The sequence below is a fragment of the Neomonachus schauinslandi genome, chromosome 14 (genome assembly GCF_002201575.2).
Source record: "Neomonachus schauinslandi chromosome 14, ASM220157v2, whole genome shotgun sequence".
Lineage (NCBI taxonomy): Eukaryota > Metazoa > Chordata > Mammalia > Carnivora > Phocidae > Neomonachus > Neomonachus schauinslandi.
Window position 1 is genome coordinate 54,358,873 of NC_058416.1, and position 19,427 is coordinate 54,378,299.

Here is a 19,427-nt window from a genome sequence, read left to right on the forward strand (position 1 = left end):
ATTTATTTATTTATTTATTTATTTATTTATTTATTTATTTATTTATTGTGTGTGTGTGTGTGTGTGTAGAAAGAATCTTTCTTTTAAAAATTTAAATTTAATTAGCCAACATATAGTTAAAACACAGCTTTTTCTCTGTGCTGCAATGCAACCAGGGTTGGTATGGGTTTGTGGACCCAAGGTTCACTGAGGTAGCAAGCTATCTATGGTAATCTGCTCCTGCTCTGGTCTGCACTTTTGAAGTGGATACCTTGTCATTCTCTAGTCCCTCTGACTGGGAGAGTGTTCCTGCAGCTCCTTCAACCATTTCACAAAGTCTTACTGCTGACTTTTATATGCCAGTTGCTCATTTAAACCATAGCTCTCTTTTTTTTCTGTGCCTAAGGACAGAGGGATTGGTTCCTGGTCCCTCAGTACTATCCTTTCCCACTACCATTCACAGCACTGGGGCTAGGGGTTTCCTTATTTACCATGTCTCTCTCTCTTGCTGTTCTTTTTTGCTATTCTATCTTTTGTGGTGCAGAGCCTGATCAGTCAGCTCACAGTTCTCCTTCAGGAGGAAATGTTCTGTAAATAGGTGTAATTTGATGTGTTCCATGGAGGTGAGTTGGACCAGAACCCCTGGGAATAGATTTTTTTTTTAATGATCCCATTATATGATGTCTAGAAGACACAAACTTCAAATATGAAAAATTTAAAATGTATGAAAAAATAAACTATGAAAGTACTAATCAAAAGAAAACTGGAGGAGTGACATCAACAAATTGTGGACTAAGAAGCTCCAAATTCTTGTTTCTCCACAGAATCTTTGAAAAAAAACAAACATCTGAAACAATTTTGTAGAACTCCTGAAAAATAGTCAAAGGTTCACTGAAACCAAGAAAATGCCCAATAAAAAAAGTCATATTCAAAATGGAAGAAAAATTTTCTGATGTTTTTACTCTGGTCCCACCCTGTCCTTAGCATGATGGCAAAATTGGTCTGGTGCAGGTGACAGCCCAAGTCCAAGTCCCCCCAAACCATCCTGCCCAGAAAAACAGAGACTGTAGAGCAGAAGTTATTGATGAATCATTGTGTACATCTTTTGTAACCTGTCTGAGGGATACCTGAAGTACCGATACAAGGCATTCACTAAACATAACAAGAAACATAGGGAGTACAAGTGGCAGAAATAACTCATAAAAGCCATAAGGCATATTGCCAACCTACAGATGCCTAGGGCAAAGGTTACAGGTAGAGACATAAAATAAGCTATCCAAGGCCTAGAGAAGCTGGAGTGAAACTCTAGGAAATCAGGACATTCAAAAGCAGGTGGGTGTACAGAGAATTCACACATACGTCTAGACAAGATGCATGTTCAGAAAAGTCCTGAGGAGACATTAAACTTTCACCTCAGGCTGATCTCTGGGTACAGAACAAGCCTAGAAAAGTGGCGACGGAGTTCTCCAGCACAGAGCCAAACTGCAGAATTGGAAAGGTGATTATTCTCTTTTTTGATTCTTTGATGTTTGTAAATTTTGTTTGTCTTAGATCTTGGCATTAAAGTAAATTTATGTCAAAACATAAGCTGAACACAAGTGATACTTTAGTGTTCACACATTACAAGCAATAGTCTGTGCAAAAATAGTTTAGAAAAGTTTCAAAACAAATAGAATACTACAGACTTCAACAATCAAAAAAATTACCAAATCCTAAGGAAGGAGGAGAATCTGATTTTCAGGTTACCATATTAAAACAGTCAAATGCCCAATCTTCACAAAACAACAAAAAATTGCAAGGCACATAAAGAAACAGAAAAAATATAACTCATTGAAAGCAACAAAGTAAACAGAAACCATCCCTGAGGAATTCCAGACATTAGATTTACTACACAAAGACTTTAAAACAACTGTCTTAAATATGCTCAAAGCGCTAAGGGAAAATGTGGACAGGGAACTATAGAGTAAATTAGAAAACTAATATATGAACAACAGTAAAATATCAACAAAGAGGCAGAAATCATTAAAAGGAACCAAACAGAAATTTTGGGTCTGAAAAGTAAAATAACTGAAATGAAAATTTCACTAGAAGGGTTCAACAGTAGATTTGAACAGGAAGAAGAAAGAATAAGCAAAAGTAAACATAGGTCAATTGAAATTGAGTCTGAGGAGCAGAAAAAAAAAAGAAAAAGTTAAAGAGCCCAAGAGACTTGTGGAACACCATCAAGTGGACCAACATACAAATTATGAAGTCTAATAAGGAGAAGGGAGTGAAAAAGGGGTAGAAAGATTATTTGAGGAAATAATGGCTGAGAACATTCCAAATGTGATGAAACATGTGAATCTATACATAGACCTAGCATAACAAATCCCAAGTAGGATAATTCAAAGAGACACACACAAAGGCACATTATAATGAAACTGTTGAATGACAAAGACGGAGAATCTTGAAAGCTGCAAGAAAAAAGTGCCTCATCATATACAAGTGATGTTCAATATGATTATCAACTGATTTCTCATCAAAAACAGATTCCAGAAGGAAGTGAGATGATATATTTTAATTCCTGGGGGCAAAAAAAGTCCATCAATCAACAGTTCTATGTTCAACAAATCCATCCTTCAAAAATCAGAGAGAAATTAATACACATCCAGATAAACAAAAGCTGAGGTAGTTCTACAACTTCTCTGTAAGAAATGCTAAAGGGAGTCCTTTGGGTTGAAATAAAGGACAAGATTGCTTCTACTAAATTCTACTAAACACTTAAAGAAGAATTAACACCATTCCTTCTTAGGAACAGCTCCTAACTCATTCTGTGAGCCCAGCATTGCCCTGATATTAAAGTCAAAGATACCATAAGAAAACCATAAACAAATAACCCTTATGAATATTGATAGAAAAGTCTTCAACAAAATACTATCAAATTGAATTCATGAACTTATTACCAGGACCAAGTAGTATTTATTCCTGAAATGCAAAGATGGTTAAAATACAAAAGTAAACAATGTAATACACCATATTAACAAAATAAAGGGAAAAAACACTTGAACATATCAATTGATGCAGAAAAAGCATTTGATGAAATTCAATACTTTTTCGGGTAAATACCTACTAGTGCAATTGCTGGGTCATAGGATAGCTCTATATTCAACTTTATGAGGAACCTCCATACTGTTTTCCAGAGTTGCTGAACCAGCTTGCATTCCCACCAACAGTATAAGAGGGTTTCCCTTTCTCAACATCCTCACCAACATCTGTCATTTCCTGACTTGTTTTCTAATTTTAGCCATTCTGACTGGTGTGAGGTGGTATCTAATTGTGGTTTTGATTTGTATTTTCCTCATGCCAAGTGATATGGAGCATTTTTTCATGTGTCTGTTGGCCAACTGGATGTCTTCTTTGGAGAAATGTCTGGTCATGTCTTCTGCACACTTCCTGATTGGATTATTTGTTTTTGGGTGTTGAGTTTGATAAGTTCTTTGTAAATTTTGGATACTAACCCTTTGATAAGACATTTGTGAATATCTTCTCTCATTCTGTAGACTATCTTTTGGTCGTGACAACTTGTGGAGAAAGGGGAACCTTCTTACAATGTTGGTGGGAATGCAAGTTGGTACAGCCATTTTGGAAAATAGTGTGGAGGTTCCTCAAAAAATTAAAAATAGAGCTACCCTATGACCCAGTAATTGCACTACTGGGTATTTACCTCAAAGACACAGATGTAGTGAAAAGAAGGGCCATATGCATCCCAATGTTCATAGCAGCAATGTCCACAATAGCCAAACTGTGGGAAGAGCCAAGATGCCCTTCAACAGATGAATGGATAAAGAAGATGTGGTCCATATATACAATGGAATATTACTCAGCCATCAGAAAAGATGAATACCCAACCTTTACATCAACATGGATGGGACTGGAGGAGATTATGCTAAGTGAAATAAGTCAAGCAGAGAAAGTCAATTATCATATGGTTTCACTTATTTGTGGAACATAAGGAATAGCATGGAGGACATTAGGAGAAGGAAGGGAAAAATGAAGAGGGGAAATTGGAGGGGGAGATGAACCATGAGAGACTATGGAGTCTGAGAAACAACCTGAGGGTTTTAGAGGGAGGGGGGTGGGGGGATGGGTTGGCTCGGTGATGGGTATTAAGGAGGGCACATACTGCATGGAGCACTGGGTGTTATACGAAAACAATGGATCGTGGATCACCACATCAAAAACTAACGCTATATTGTATAGTTACTAACATAACATAATAAAAAAAAATAAAAATAAATGAAAAGAATGTAGGATTCCCTCTAAAAAAAAAAATACCTATTCTTCTGAAGCTGTACCAAAAATTAGAAATGGAAGGAAAACTTCCAAACTCATATCACAAGGCCAGCATTACCTTGATCCCAAAACCAAAGACCCCACTAAAAAGGAGAATTATAGACCAATATCTCTGATGAACATGGATGCAAAAATTCTCAACAAGGTACTAGCTAATAGGAACCAATGTACATTAAAAGGATTATTCATCATGATCAAGTAGGATTTATTCCTGGGCTGCAGGGATGGTTCAATATCTGCAAATCAATCAATGTGATACACCATATTAAAAAAAAGAAAAGATAAGAACCATCTGATCCTCTCAATAGATACAGAAAAAGCATTTGACAGCACCCATTTTGATAAAGTCCCTCAACAAAGTAGGGATAGAAGGAACATATCTCAACATCATAAAGGCCATGTAGGAAAGACCCACAACTAATATCATCCTCAGTGGGGAAAACCTGGGAGATTTTCCCTTAAGGTCAGGAACATGACAGGGATGTCCACTCTCACCTACTCTTGTTCAACATAGTCCTGGAAGTCCTAGCCTCAGCAATCAGACAACAAAAAGAAATAAAAGGCACCCAAATTGGCAAGGAAGAAGTAAAACTTTCACTATTTGCAGGTGACATTGTACCTTATGTAGAAAACCCAAACGACTCCACCAAAATACTGCTAGAATTGATACATGAATTCAGTAGAGTCACAGAATGTAACAATGATGTATAGAAATCTGTTGCAGTCCTATACACCAATAATGAAGCAGCAGAAAGAGAAATAAAGGAATTGATCCCATTTACCATTGCATCAAAACCCATAAGATACCTAGGAATAAACCTAACCAAAGAAGTAAAAGATCTGTACTCTGAAAACTATAGAACACAATAAAAGAAATTGAAAATGACACAAAGAAATGGAAAAACATCCATACTCATGGATTTGAAGAACAAATCTTGCTAAAATATCTATACTACATAAAGCAATCTACACATTCAAAGCAATCCCAATCAAAATAACACCAGCATTTTTCACAAAGCTAGAAAAAACAATCCTAAAATTTGTATGGAACCAGAAAATATCCTGATTAGCCAAAGCAATCTTGAAAAAGAAAAGAAAAGCTGGAGGCATCACAATCCCAGACGTCAAGCTGTATTACAAAGCTATAATCATCAAGACAGTATGGTACTGCCACAAACACAGACATATACAGCAATGGAACAGAATAAAGAACCCAGAAATGGACCCTCAAATCTATGGTCAACTAATCTTTGACAAAGCAGGAAAGAATATCCGATGGAAAACAAACAGTCTCTTCAACAAATGGTGTTGGGAAAACAGGACAGTGACATTCAGAAGAATGAAACTGACCACTTTCTTATACCATATGCAAAAACAAATTCAAAATGGATGAGAGACCTAAAAAGTGAGACAGAAATCCATCAAAGTCCTAGAGTAGAACACAGGCAGCAACCTCTTCGACCTTGGCCACAGCAACTTCTTGCTAGACACGTCTTGGGAGATAAGAGAAACAAAAGCAAAAATGAACTATTGGGACTTCATCAAGATAAAAAGCTTTTGCACAGCAAAAGAAACAGTCAACAAAACCAAAAGACAACTGACAGAATGGGAGAAGATATTTGCTAATGACATATCAGATAAAGGGCTAGTATCCAAAATCTTTAAAGAACTTATCAAACTCAACACCCAAAGAACAAAGAATCCAATCAAGAAATGGGCAGAAGACATGAATAGACATTTTTCCAAAGACATCCAAATGGCCAACAGACACATGAAAAAGTGCTCAACATCATTCATCATCAGGGAAATACAAATCAAAACTTTGATGAGATATCACCTCACAACTGTCAGAATGGCTAAAATTAACAACCCAGGAAACAACAAATGTTGGTGAGGATGCAGAGAAAGGGGAACTCTCTTACACTGTTGGTAATTGCAAACTGGTGCAGCCACTCTGGAAAACACTATGGAGGTTCCTTAAAATGTTAAAAGTGGAACTGCCCTATGACCCAGCAATTAAACTACTAGGTATTTACCCAAAGGCTACAAAAATAATTTGAAGGAACACATTCACCTCAATGTTTATAGCAGCATTATCAACAATAGCCAAATTATGGAAAGAGCCCAAATGTCCATCAACTGATGAATGGATAAAGATGTGTGTGTGTGATATATATATGTATATATACATATATATATAAAGCTATATATATAATGGAATATTACTCCGTCTCTGTCTTCTTCTGTATTTTAGGAAAGCCTGTTATGTTTTCTGCTTCTGAGAGTAATGGCTTTATTAAGAGGTTATATACTGGGGCGTCTGGGTAGCTCAGTCATTAAGCGTCTGCCTTCAGCTCAGGTCATGATCCCAGGGTCCTGGGATCGGGCCCCACGTCTGGCTCCTTGCTCAACAAGGAGCCTGCTTCTCCCTCTCCTCCCCTCTTGTACTCTCTCACTATCTCTCCTCTCTCTCTCTCTCAAATAAATAAATAAAATCTTTTTTTTAAAAAGAGGTTATATACTGTCCAGGGCCTGGGGCTTCAGAAAGCATTTCTGGTCTATGCTGTATGCACTCTGCTGCTGTGTTTTGGCTGCTCTTTCCCTCAAGTCAGTCCTCTGTGTTTCTCCTTGCCTGCAGTGGGGAGTGTTTGTAACTTGGCCAGAATGTGGTGAGTTTTAACCAGGTGCGCTCTGGTCTGTTTGTTAAAAGAGACCTGATGCTATTTTCACCAGAGCTGAAGCTTGTAGCACTCCATGGTCAGTAGACGTGGTGCATGTGGGGGGTTTGTGCTGGTCTTCTCAGGGTGCCTGCTGCTCTGGTTCTCAGGCGCCCTTGCGCTAGTAATGCAGCAACTACAAAGCCCCGGGAGGTGAGACTTGGTGTAAGCAGTTTAGGCCGCCACTGTTGGCACTGTGCTGCTTACTGAAGTTAGTTTATGCTGAAGGGCAGGGGAGGGAAATGGCATCAGCCTCCTCCCTTGCCCCAAAGAGGAGAATTCACACCCACCATTGTCCAGAAGCCCTCCCAGAAAAGCAATCAATCTCCCCTCATGTGTCCTAGGCATCCCTTTGATCCCAGCCTTCACCCTGTCTGGGCCATCTGCCCACCCAGCAGTGCAGTGCACCTGTGTTTTATCCCCGGCAGACTGGGTGGCTTTTAAAAGTTTAAAGGATCTAGCATGGTGCAGACCCATGCTGGTCCCCTGACAGAGGGTCTGACCATGCTGGGGTTGGTGCAGGTTTGTCCCAGAAGGGCAGTTGCACCAAGGTGCAGAAGCTTGGAGTTTGGAGTAAAGCACAGCAAAAAGCCAGTATCCATGTTAGCCGCCCTCAGCAGGTGTCTCTGCACTTATACTGAGAGGCTGGGGAGCATAATGGTGCCCACTGGCTCTTTTGACTCCAGAGAAGCAAGACCACCTCTCCCAGATACAATCCAAGAAAGGGGGGAACGTGTCTTCCAGTGCTTTCCAGGGGATTCTCAGGTCATGCCATCCTACTGAGTTATCTGCCCTCCTTCTCCATAGGAGCACTGCAGTGCCCACTGGGCTCCACACCCGCCATGGCACAGACCTCTAAAACTCCAGTCTTTGAACTCTGCTGGTTGCAAAAATTCATGATAATCAGCCCCTCTCATTTCCCCTATCAATGGCTTTGGGGAACTATTTTCCTTATGCAATCCCGTGTGCTCCTCTCTCTCTCTTTCTCTCTCTCTCTCCCTCCTTTCTCTGTGATCAGGGCTCCCTCCCCTCCACAGCACCCATGATCCTTTTCTCCCCCAAATCATGTTCCACACCTCCTACCTTCCATGTTGTGGCCTCTTCTCTCCCTCTAGTTGTGCAGTTTGTTCTGTCAGTCCTTAGATCAATTTCTTGGGTGTTCAGAATGATTTGATATTTATCTAGCCATGTTCAAGGGAGGCAGAAAAACCAGCAGAAATTTTGACAACCTCCATTTGCTAGAGAGATAAAAATCTCTGTACCCTAATACAATTTTTTTAATGTACCCTAATGCAATTTTTAAAGAATGAGTACCAAAGAAAAGCCATCCATATAATTTACAACATTACATTTTTATCTTTGATGGTTTTATCTTCAGTAAGTATCCATCTAATTCAGAATATTACATTTATATCTTTCTTAAATATATTTTATTGGATATAATTTCTTCAGTGATAATGTACCATGGGTTTTCTCCCATTAGCATTTGATTACACTAGCAGGATATTGTTAACACCTTTCAGATAAGTAATGTCCCTCAAGTGATTATAATTTTGCCTACTGTTTTTAATAAAATCATTGCTAATCTATGAAACCATAACATCAAACCCAACAAAAAAAATCCCTATTTTTTTCAGTATACATATAAATGATATTCCTATTTCAGGGTTTTTGTTGGATAAAAATTCTAAGTATTCCCAAAACCCCACAAAAATGAACTATTTGCAGTCATCATAAAAGTTTTCAACTGCTGGGTTTCCTCGGTGGCTCAGTTGGTTAAGCGTCTGTCTTTGGCTCAGGCCCTGATGTCAGGGCCCTGGGTTTGAGCCTGGGTCAGACTCCCTGCTCAGCCCGGAGTCTGCTTCTTCCTCTCCCACTGCCCCTTCCCCTCTTCCCCTCCTCCTTCCCCTCTCCCTCTCCCCATCAATCCTGTTCTCTCTCTCAAATAAGTAAAATCTTAAACAAGATTTTATTTCCCCCAAATCTGCTGAATATTATCAGAGGAAATAATAAAATAACCTTTTACATTTGTAAGTGCTAGGATAATAATTTAAAAGATGTTAAAAATTATAAACCACTTCTGAATAGCGAAACTTCCAGAGATACCAACTTTGATATGTGGCCTCAACAATTTTTATACTATTCTAAAGTTAAAGTAGGTTTCATCTATTTAAAAATACCAGTAGATAGAGTCTGATTTAAATTAACTTTATATCTTACTCATGTTGATAGTCTAAGTGGCAGTTAGGAGGGACATAATTCTTTTATTGCTAGTTTTAAATTAGAAGTTTGACTGTTTGCATAATTCAAGTAAGAATAGCTATTGCCATGTCAGTGACAAAATTCCAGTATCACATCTATGGGTGTTTTTGAGTTTCTAAGCTTAGTTAGTGGTCACATGTCTCTGATTCTCTTCTTTTTCCTCCGCTAATGTCTTTTTTTATCAGCCATTTTTAATTAATTAATTGATTATTAACAGCTTTATTGAGATATCTTTGACAAAGTCCTCACATCTTGGCTGAATGATTCAAATATATCCTTTCCAAATTACTTACCTCCAGATTTTCCATCTCCAATCCATCTTTTACCCTCTAGCAAAGTTTCTTGTTTTTCCCTAATCTCAGAACATAGCATATGTTTCCTGATCAACTTTTCTCAACTTCTACTGCCTACGGGATGAACTCCTAACTCAGTGTGGTATACCAGGCTTCATAATCTTTTCTCTGCCTTCTTTTGTAAGCATTCTGCTATTGCATCAGAGACATTTTCTTATCCTTGACTATGGATGTATCTTTCCTCAAATATGACAAACTTTCTCATGCCTTTGTGCCTTTGCATGTGATATTCTCTCTCTCTCCACCAAATCCTTTCTCATCTTCTATGCTGACAAATACTGTTCATACTTGAAAATCAAGCTTTCCTTGACACACGTCTTCTAACAATTTATCTTTGTGCCCAGAGCATTTCTATCTATATCACTGTGATAGCACTTACTAAATTATACTGTAATTAATATGTACACAGCTCTTTCTTCCATGAGTTAGTACTCTGCTGATGAGCAGAAATCATCTTATTCCTCTTTGCATCCTATCCACCAACAATGACTACAACAGTGCCAGTACATAGTAGGAGCTCAACACCTACTATATACAAATTAGTGATATTTTCAGAGATTACTTTCTCTGAATTAACTCAAAAGTTGTCTCAAGCAAAGGATTTTTTAAAAGAAAATATATCTATTCTAGGTTTTAGCATATGCTTTAAAATTCCAAAGCTAACCACAATTTAAGACCCAAAGTGTTCTTCTCACCAGGCCAAACTTTCACTGCATTATGGATGAGCTGGCCTCCTCTTAGAGGACTGCCTCAAGAGTGTTTGAAAGGCACATCTCTCTCAACTTATTATTTATAATGGTGGCCCAACATGTGATATAATTTATCATTTTATGATTGTTGCATGTAAACTTATCTTTTTTTTTCCTTCTAAACAAGCTCAGATGATTCCTCAGGAATGACTTATACTCTGTACTTGTTCGAGAAACCCTGTCCCATAATCACATCATATCACATCACACCTAAAATAAGCCGGACATGGAGGTCTTCCCAAATAATTTTTGATAGATTGGGTACTAAGTGAATGTATATTTCTTCAAAAAGGAAAAAAAAAAAACACTTTGAGAAATACTGAACAAAAGACTTTTGCCCTGAACCATTGTTATTGTTCTCTTTGAACAGGTCTATAAAGTTAAAAGAAAATAGAGGAAAATACTTAATTTTCATAAATATCTGAATTCTGATTTTATGCTTCCTGAACTTGCTCGTTTTCTAGTTGATAAAGTCTGCTTGTAGGGAGTAGATACAATTTACAGAATGAAATTTTCTGTTGCATAATCTGATAAACTATGATTGCAATAGAAAAGTCTCACAGAGGCCTAAAATGAAATTTATAATAAATGTAAAGGGTTTCATGGGGATTGAGAATTCTTGGATACCTTTCCATGAACCTAATATAGTCTTCACTGATAGATAGCACACACAAAACATTTTTTATAAAATCACCATTTCTTTCTCTTTCCCATTATGGAGATACAGTCTTCAAGAAAAAAAAAAAAAACAGAAAACTATGTTCATACTGATTTTGTCTTACATATTTATCATAAGTTTTTATCTTAATGAAAGATTATCATATGTATGTGCTCCCAAATAGGAGCAAAAACAATATGCATAATGTATATCACTGTGGCTCCTTAACTTGATGTGCACAAAAAACTTGATGTCTGAGAGAATTAAAGGAAAACCTAAGTAATTATCTCAGCTCTGCCTCATACTTTGTGGTATAACCTTGAGCAGATCATTTGACATCTGTGTCTTTTTTTTTATGGCGAGAAATAATGGTCCTGTACTACATTATTTACAGAAGTATTGTAAGAATATAGTATTCAAGGAGATAACATGTAAACATTCTTATAAAATGGAAATTAATGAATGCAAATGAATGTAAATTATTACCTAGACATCTCATCATAACTTTATCTAATTTTTAGAAATATGAAAGAAATAAATTTGATGGATATTTCTTAAAGATAAGTGTTTCAAACTTAATTGATGTGTTGAGGGTTGGTTTACATTTTTAAAGGCCTGTGAGGAGGTTACAAATGATGAGTCAATTAGATATAATTTTGTCTCCTCCTACCAGACTTGTCCAGTGCCAACAAAGTCAAGTCTAAACACTCCTCCCTGAGGGACCCACTCCTCATTAATCATCATCAATGAATATTTATGAGGGTTACCTATGACAGTGGTGCCACGGGTGGCATCCTTAGGGTGGTTGTTAATCTGTGACTCATTTGGCATAGGCAGGTGGTTGTTTCTGATGAGGTCTTTATTTAAAAAAAAAAAAAACAGGTTTGTGAACTTGGGTTGTTAAGTTTACATTTTTCATAACCATCAAATGCTTGTTTTCCCACAGGCAGTTGTCAAGGTTCCCAGAAGCAGAGGTGTTCCTGTTGAGTACTGAGCCAATGGGAGACCACAGACTGGTGAAGGGAGTTAATTATATGCAAAATTTTGTGTACATGTGTGTCTGGATACATTTCAAGGCAAAGGGCTTATGACTAACATCAGGTTTTCTAGGAGCCTGTGACTTCTGTGATAATAGTACTTCTGTTAGAATACATCCTCATTTTATAGAAGGGTATTATGGGGGGCCCCAATGTGTGTGATATCAGAATGCATCCCATAAGAGATGTTCTGATTGTCAGGTTAATATGAAATGCTCTTTTCACAGACTTTTCTCAGAAGATGCCCCATTTTTAATACCTTTGAATTATTCATTTATCATTTTCCTTATAACTTTAAATGTTTTAACATTTTTAAAAGTCTAAATTGTGTTATGTTTAGAAAATCTGTAAAATAGTTAGCTGGGTGACTCATGTTTAACACATAATTACTTCCACGGACGTATTCTTGTTTATTAAAAAGTAATTTAGAATCACCCTTCTTATTAGATGATCAACTCTAGTCAGGAATTTATCTAACATTCAGCATGTTTTTCTAAAAATCTTAATGTTACATAATATAGCAATATATATTTTACAGGTTTTTTTTTTTAAGATTTTATTTATTTATTTGAGAGAGAGAATGAGATAGAGAGCATGAGAGGGGGGAGGGTCAGAGAGAGAGGCAGACTCCCTGCTCAGCAGGGAGCCCAACGTGAGACTCTATCCCGGGACTCCAGGATCATGACCTGAGCCGAAGGCAGTCGCTTAACCAACTGAGCCACCCAGGCGCCCTATTTTACCGCTTTTTTTACTGATTATAAAATAATCCTAAATAGTTACTAGTCCTAAGTAGTTAAAAGATGAAACTCACCAGTGTTTTGTGTTGTAGCCCTTAATCCAAAGACCTAGTAACTAAATCCATAATTCTTAATAGATGGTCAATGCTCCACAGGTAGTGTAATGGGGAAATACTTTCTTTCAAATTATTTATCCAAATTAAGTCACTTGACTTCTGCCTTTCCAATGGAATAAAATAAATGATTGGTAAATTTTTTGTGACTGTATGACCAAAAACGCTTTTTAAATATCACATTAATGGTCATTTGTAAATTCCAGACTGTGCCTGTTTCAATGTGGTTACTTTCTAAGTAGTCGTTAGTAATAGCTGTTATTTTAGTGAAAATATGAGTATAGCCCACTTGGTCTTTGTGATGTTTGAGAACATTTTAATGAATACTAAGAAAGAAGTTATGAGAGGCTAGAAGATGAGTTAGGAGAGTTGATCTGGTCTGTGTTGTCTAATTTTAGGATTTATGTCAATTTGCAATCACATGAATGGTGGTTTGTGGCATTCAGGAAAATTCTGAATTAGAAAGTTCTTCATGAAGACACTGGGTCAGGGTCAGGACCTATAAATATGTGCTACAAAGGATCCTGACATCATGACACACCTAAGTCTATTCTAGGTTTTGCAGATCATAATGAAGATTAGAGAATAGCATTCCCTAAAGAAGCTAATATTATAAATGATAAAGTGATAAAAAATATTTTGTGGGCAAGTTAATGCTTAAGGAGAGGATTGAGTATTTAGAATTCAGGTAAGCTATATGGGATACTCAGGTTAAAAGGCAGAGATCTGAAACCACTGCATATTTTCAGTACTTTTTGTGATCATTCAGATAAAGAACTCTTACAGATTTATTTTATTTGTTAATTAGAAAAGAACAATTTGGTGTAACTTACATTTGGTTTCATCTTAAAAATTTTATAATTGTAAAGCTGGAAACCTTCACATTTCCATTATTTGATATGGATGAATAGTGTGATACAAGTATTATTTAATCATTGATATTAGGCACTGAAGAGGATAAACCAGCATTTTTGGGCCTATGATCCTGAGAAATACCTTAGTTAATTCTGGATCCTTTTCCAAATCACAAAGTAGGTGATATATTTGTATCAAGTCCGAAGAAACTCATGTGTGTGTGTGTGTGTGTGTGTGTGTGTGTGTACGTTTACTTGAGTCCTCTAGGAAGTGTTTGTTTGTTTTTTTAAGTAGAAGCCTTTGTTGATCCACTTTACTCACCTTATATCTTCTAATAAGATACCTAATATTTGTCAAGGAATGTTTATTACTATGGTACTGAGGGAGACAGGATAGAATTGTGAAAATTTTTCAGTGGATTGATGGTGTTTAATCTCTTATCCAGACTATTCTACTGAATCCTCAAAATTTACCACACTCTAAATGGTATTTGTCATCTCTCCACATGATATGATTCAAACATGTAAGCTTGACAAAATGATGATACTTAAACAAAAAGAAGAAAGCCATTAAAAGACAACTGATTTAAAATAGGAAAGATTAATGTCATTTAAAGTATGTTAAATTTGTCTGATCCAAAATGGCAATGTTGGAAGATCCTGAACTTACCGCCTCCACAGATATACCAAACCTATATCCATTCATAGAATAACTACTCCTGAAGAAGAACTGAGAACTGACTGAACAGCTTCTACACAACAAAAGACAGAGACCATGTAGGGAATGGCAAGAGAGATGGAGACATGGTAATGAAGGGAACCTCCACCCCTGATGCTGTAAGCCGCAGTGGGGAGGAATAGTATTGAGAAAATGCCCTGGGGCACAGAAAAAAAGACACAGTTTAAAAGGGCAACTAAAATATTAAGGAACCAGCCCTAGAGTCCTGCCAAATGGTGGGGATACTGCTGGAACTCTCTGGGTTGGAGGGGCTGGCAAGTGCCATGGTTTACATTTCCCCTTCACCTTGATACTGCAGTTAGGAGAAGGGTCCAGACACCACAGCCAACCTGCCATCTCAGCAAGCCCCAGGTGCCTTAGCCCATACCCGCCCCAGATGCTCTGGGTCACAGGGAAAAAAAGCTGTGATTTAAAAGAGTAATTAGTATATAAAGGATCCAGCCCTAGAACTCCATCATATGGCAGGGGAAACTGCTAGAACTCAATCTGGGTCAGAGGGGCTGAAGAGCACCACCCTTTACACTTTCCCTGCCCCTTGATAACACAGATGGGAGCAGGATCTGGGCACCATAGCTGGCCTGCTGCCTCAGCAAGCCCTGGGCATCAAGCCCATATGAATCCCAGATACCTTCGTCCTTAGAAAAAATGTCACAGTTTAAGAGAGCAATATAAATAATATAAAGGAATTAACCCAGAAAGGAATTAACTAGAAATCAATCACAAGAAAAAAAATGAGAGGTGCCTGGGTGGCTCAGTCAGTTAAGCATCCGACTCTGCACTCAGCAGACAGTCTGCTTCTCTCCCTCTTCCTCTGTTCCTCCCCCTATTCTCTCTCTCTCAAATAAATAAATGAATCTTCAAAAAAATTGAAAAAAATACAAACACGCAGAGGCTAAACAACATCTACTAAATAATCAATGAGTCAATGAAGAAATCAAACAAATTAAAAAATACATGGAAACAAATGAAAACACAATGGCTCAAAATCATAAGAACACAGAGAAAACAGTTCTAAGAGGAAAATTTATAGCAATACAGACCTACCTCAACAAATAAGAAAAATCTTAAATAATCCAACTTTATACCTAAGGTAACTAGAAAAATAAGAACAAACCCCAAAGAGAGTAGAAGGAAGGAAATAATAATGATCAGAGTAGAAATAAATGAAATAGAGATTTAAAAAAAAAGAAAGAAAATCAATGAAACCAAAAGCTGGTTCTTTGAAATGATAGACAAAATTTAAAAAAAAAACCTTTAGCCAGACTCTGAGAGAGAGAACCTAAATAAATAAAAAATCAGAAATAAAAGAAAAGAAATACCATGGACATCACAGAAATAAAAAGAATTATAAGAGACTACTCTGAAAAATTATATGGCATCATCAAATTGGACAACCTAGAAGAAATGGATAAATTCCTAGAAATATACAGTCTTCCAAAACTGAATCAGGAAGCAAGAGAAAAGCTAAACAGACCAATTACTAGTAACAGAATTGAATTGGTAACCAAAAACTCCCAACAAACAAAAGTCTGTGACCAGGAGGATTCACAGGTGAATTTTACCACACATTTAAAAAAGAATTAATACCTATTCTTGTCAACCTACTCCAAAAAAAGAAGAGGAAGAAAAGCTGCCAAATACATTCTTTGAGGTCTGAATTACCCTGATACCAAACCAGACAAAGACACTACAAAAAAGAAAACGACAGGTGAATATTCCTGAAGGACATAGATGTAAAAATTCTCAACAACAAAAAACAAACAAAAAAAACCAAGAAATTCTCAACAAAATATTAGTGAACCACATTCAACAATACATTAAGATGATCATCTACCATGACCAAGTGGGATTTATTTTGGAGATGGAAGAAGAGTTCAGTATTTGCAAATCAGTTAATGTGATACCTCACATTAACAAAACAAAGGATAAAAATTATAGAATCAATTTAATAGATGCAGAAAAGCATTTAACAAAATTCAACATCTATTCATGATAAAAACTCTCAACAAAGTGCGTTTAGAGGAAACACCTCAACATAATAAAGGTCATATATGACAAACCCACAGCTAACATCATAGTCAATGGCAAAAAGCTGAGAGTTTTCCTTTAAAATTGGGAACAAGACAAGAATGTAAACTCTCACCACTTCTATTCAACATACCAGTGGAAGTCCTAGCTACAGCAATCAGACAAGAAAATGAAATAAAAGACATCCATATTGCTAAGGAAGAAGTTAAACTATCACTATTTGAAGATGACATAATACTATACGTAGAAGATCCTAAAGACTCCACCAAAAAACTAGTAGAATACATGAATTCAGTAAATTTATAGGATACAAAATTAATGCACATAAATTGTGTTTCTATACACTGATAAAAAAATAGCAGAAAGAGACGTTAAGGAAACAATTCCATTTACAACTGCACCAAAAAGAATAAAATACTTATGCATAAACTTAACCAAGGAGGTGAAAGGTCTATACCCCAAAAACTATAAAACACTGATGAAAGAAACTAATGATCACATAAGCAAATGGAAAGATATTCCATGCTTATGATTTGGAAGAATATTTTTTAAATGTTCATACTACTCAAAATAATCTACAGGTTCAATGCAATCCTTAACAAAATACCAATAGCATTTTTCACAGAACCAGAACAAATAATTCCAAAATTTGTATGGAATCACAACAGACCCTGAATAGCCAAAGCAATCTTGAAAAAGAAGACCAAAGCTGGAGGTGTCACAATTCTGGATTTCAAGGTATACTACAAAGCTGTAGTAATCAAAACATTATGGTACTGGCACAAAAACAGACACAAATCTCAATAGAACAGAATAGAGAGCCCAGAAATAAACCCATGCTTATATGGCCAATTAATTTATGACAAACAGAGCAAGAATACACAATAGGGAAGACAGTATCTTCAACAAATAGTGATGTTTATAGCAGCATTATCAACCATAGCCAAACTATAGAGAGAGGCCCAAATGTCCATTGACTGATAGATAAGGAAGATGTGTTTATATGCACACACACACACACACACACAAAGGACTACTACACAGCCTTCAAAAAGAATAAAATCTTGCCATTTGCAATGACATGGATGGAGCTAGAGTATATTATGCTAAGTGAAATAAGTCAGTTAGAGAAAGACAAATACCATTTTGTCTCATTCATATGTGGAATTTAAGAAAGAAAACAGATGAACATATGGCAAGGGAGAAAAGAAAAAAGGAGAAAGGGAAACAAGCTATAAGAGACTCTTAACAATAGAGAATAAACTGAGGGTTGATGGAGGGTGGTGAATGAGGGGTGGGCTAGATGAGTGACGGCATTAAAGGGCACTTGTTGTGATGAGCACTGGGTGCTGTATGTAAGTGATGAATCACTGAATTCTACTCCAGAAACCAATATTGTACTGTATGATAACTACCTAAAATTTAAATTAAAAAAAAATAAAATGAAAACAAAAAAAGATAGTGCTGGGAAAATTGGACACCTACATGTAAATAAATGAAACTGGACCACTTTCTTATACCATATACAAAAATAACTCAACATTGTTCAAAGACCTAAATGTGAGACCTGAAATCATAAAATTCCTAGAAGAAAACATAAGCATTAGTCTCTTTGACATCAGATATAGAAACTGTTTTCTAGATATGTCTCCTTCAGGCAAGGGAAACAAAAGACAAATTAAATTATTGGGATTACACCAAAATACAAAGCTTTTTCCCAGCAAAAGAAGCTATCAACAAAACAAAAAGACATACTGAATTGGAGAAGATATTTGCAAATGATATAACTGATAAGGGATTAATATCCAACATATATAAAGAACTTATATATCTCAACACCAAAAAATAGTAATTCAATTAAAAATGGGCTGAGGACCTGAATAGACATTTTTCCAAAGACATACAAATGGCCAACAGAACTCATGAAAAGATGCTTAACGTAACTAATCCTGAAGGAAATGCAAACCAAAACCGCAATAAAGTATTACTTTACACCTGTTAGAATGGCTAGAATAAAAAAAAAGACAGAAATAACAAGTGTTGGTGAGAATGTGGAGAAAAAGGAACCCTCACACACTGTTAATGGGAATGTAAATTGGTGCAGCCCTTGTGCAAAAGAGTTTCTTAGAAAATTAAAAATAGGGGATGCCTGGGTGACTTAGTTGGTTAAGCATCTGACACTTGATTTTGGCTCAGGTCATGATCTCAGAGTCCTGGGACTGAGCCCTGCATCAGGCTCTATGTTCAGTGAGGAGTCTGCTTGAGGTTCTCTCTCTCCCTCTACCCCTCCCCCCACTCATGCTTGCTCTCTCTCGCTCTCTCCCTAAAATAAATAAATATTAAAAAAAATTTTTTAAAGAGATTACCACATGATCCAGTAATTATGCTACTGGGAATTTACCCAAAAGAAAAATGAAAACTAATTTAAAAAGACATATGCACCCCTATGTTTATTGCAGAATTATTTATAATGGTCAAGATATGGAAACAACCCAAGTGGTCATCCATAGATGAATGGATAAAAAAGATATATGTATATGGAATGGACTATTACTCAGCCATAAAAAAGAATGAAATCTTGCCATTTACAACAAGATAGGTGGACCTAGAGGGTATAACACTAAGTGAAATGAGTTAGTCAGGGTAAGACAAATATCATATGATTTCACTCATATGTAGAATTTAAGAAACCAAACAAGTAAACAAAGAAAAAAGAGCCAAGCAAACAAACAAACAAACAAACCAGCCTCTTAAATACAAAGAAAAAACTGGTGCATACCAGAGGGGAGGTGGGTAGGGGGAGGGGTGAAATAAAGGGGATTAAGAGTATACTTATCTTGATGAGCACTAAGTAATGTATGGAATTATT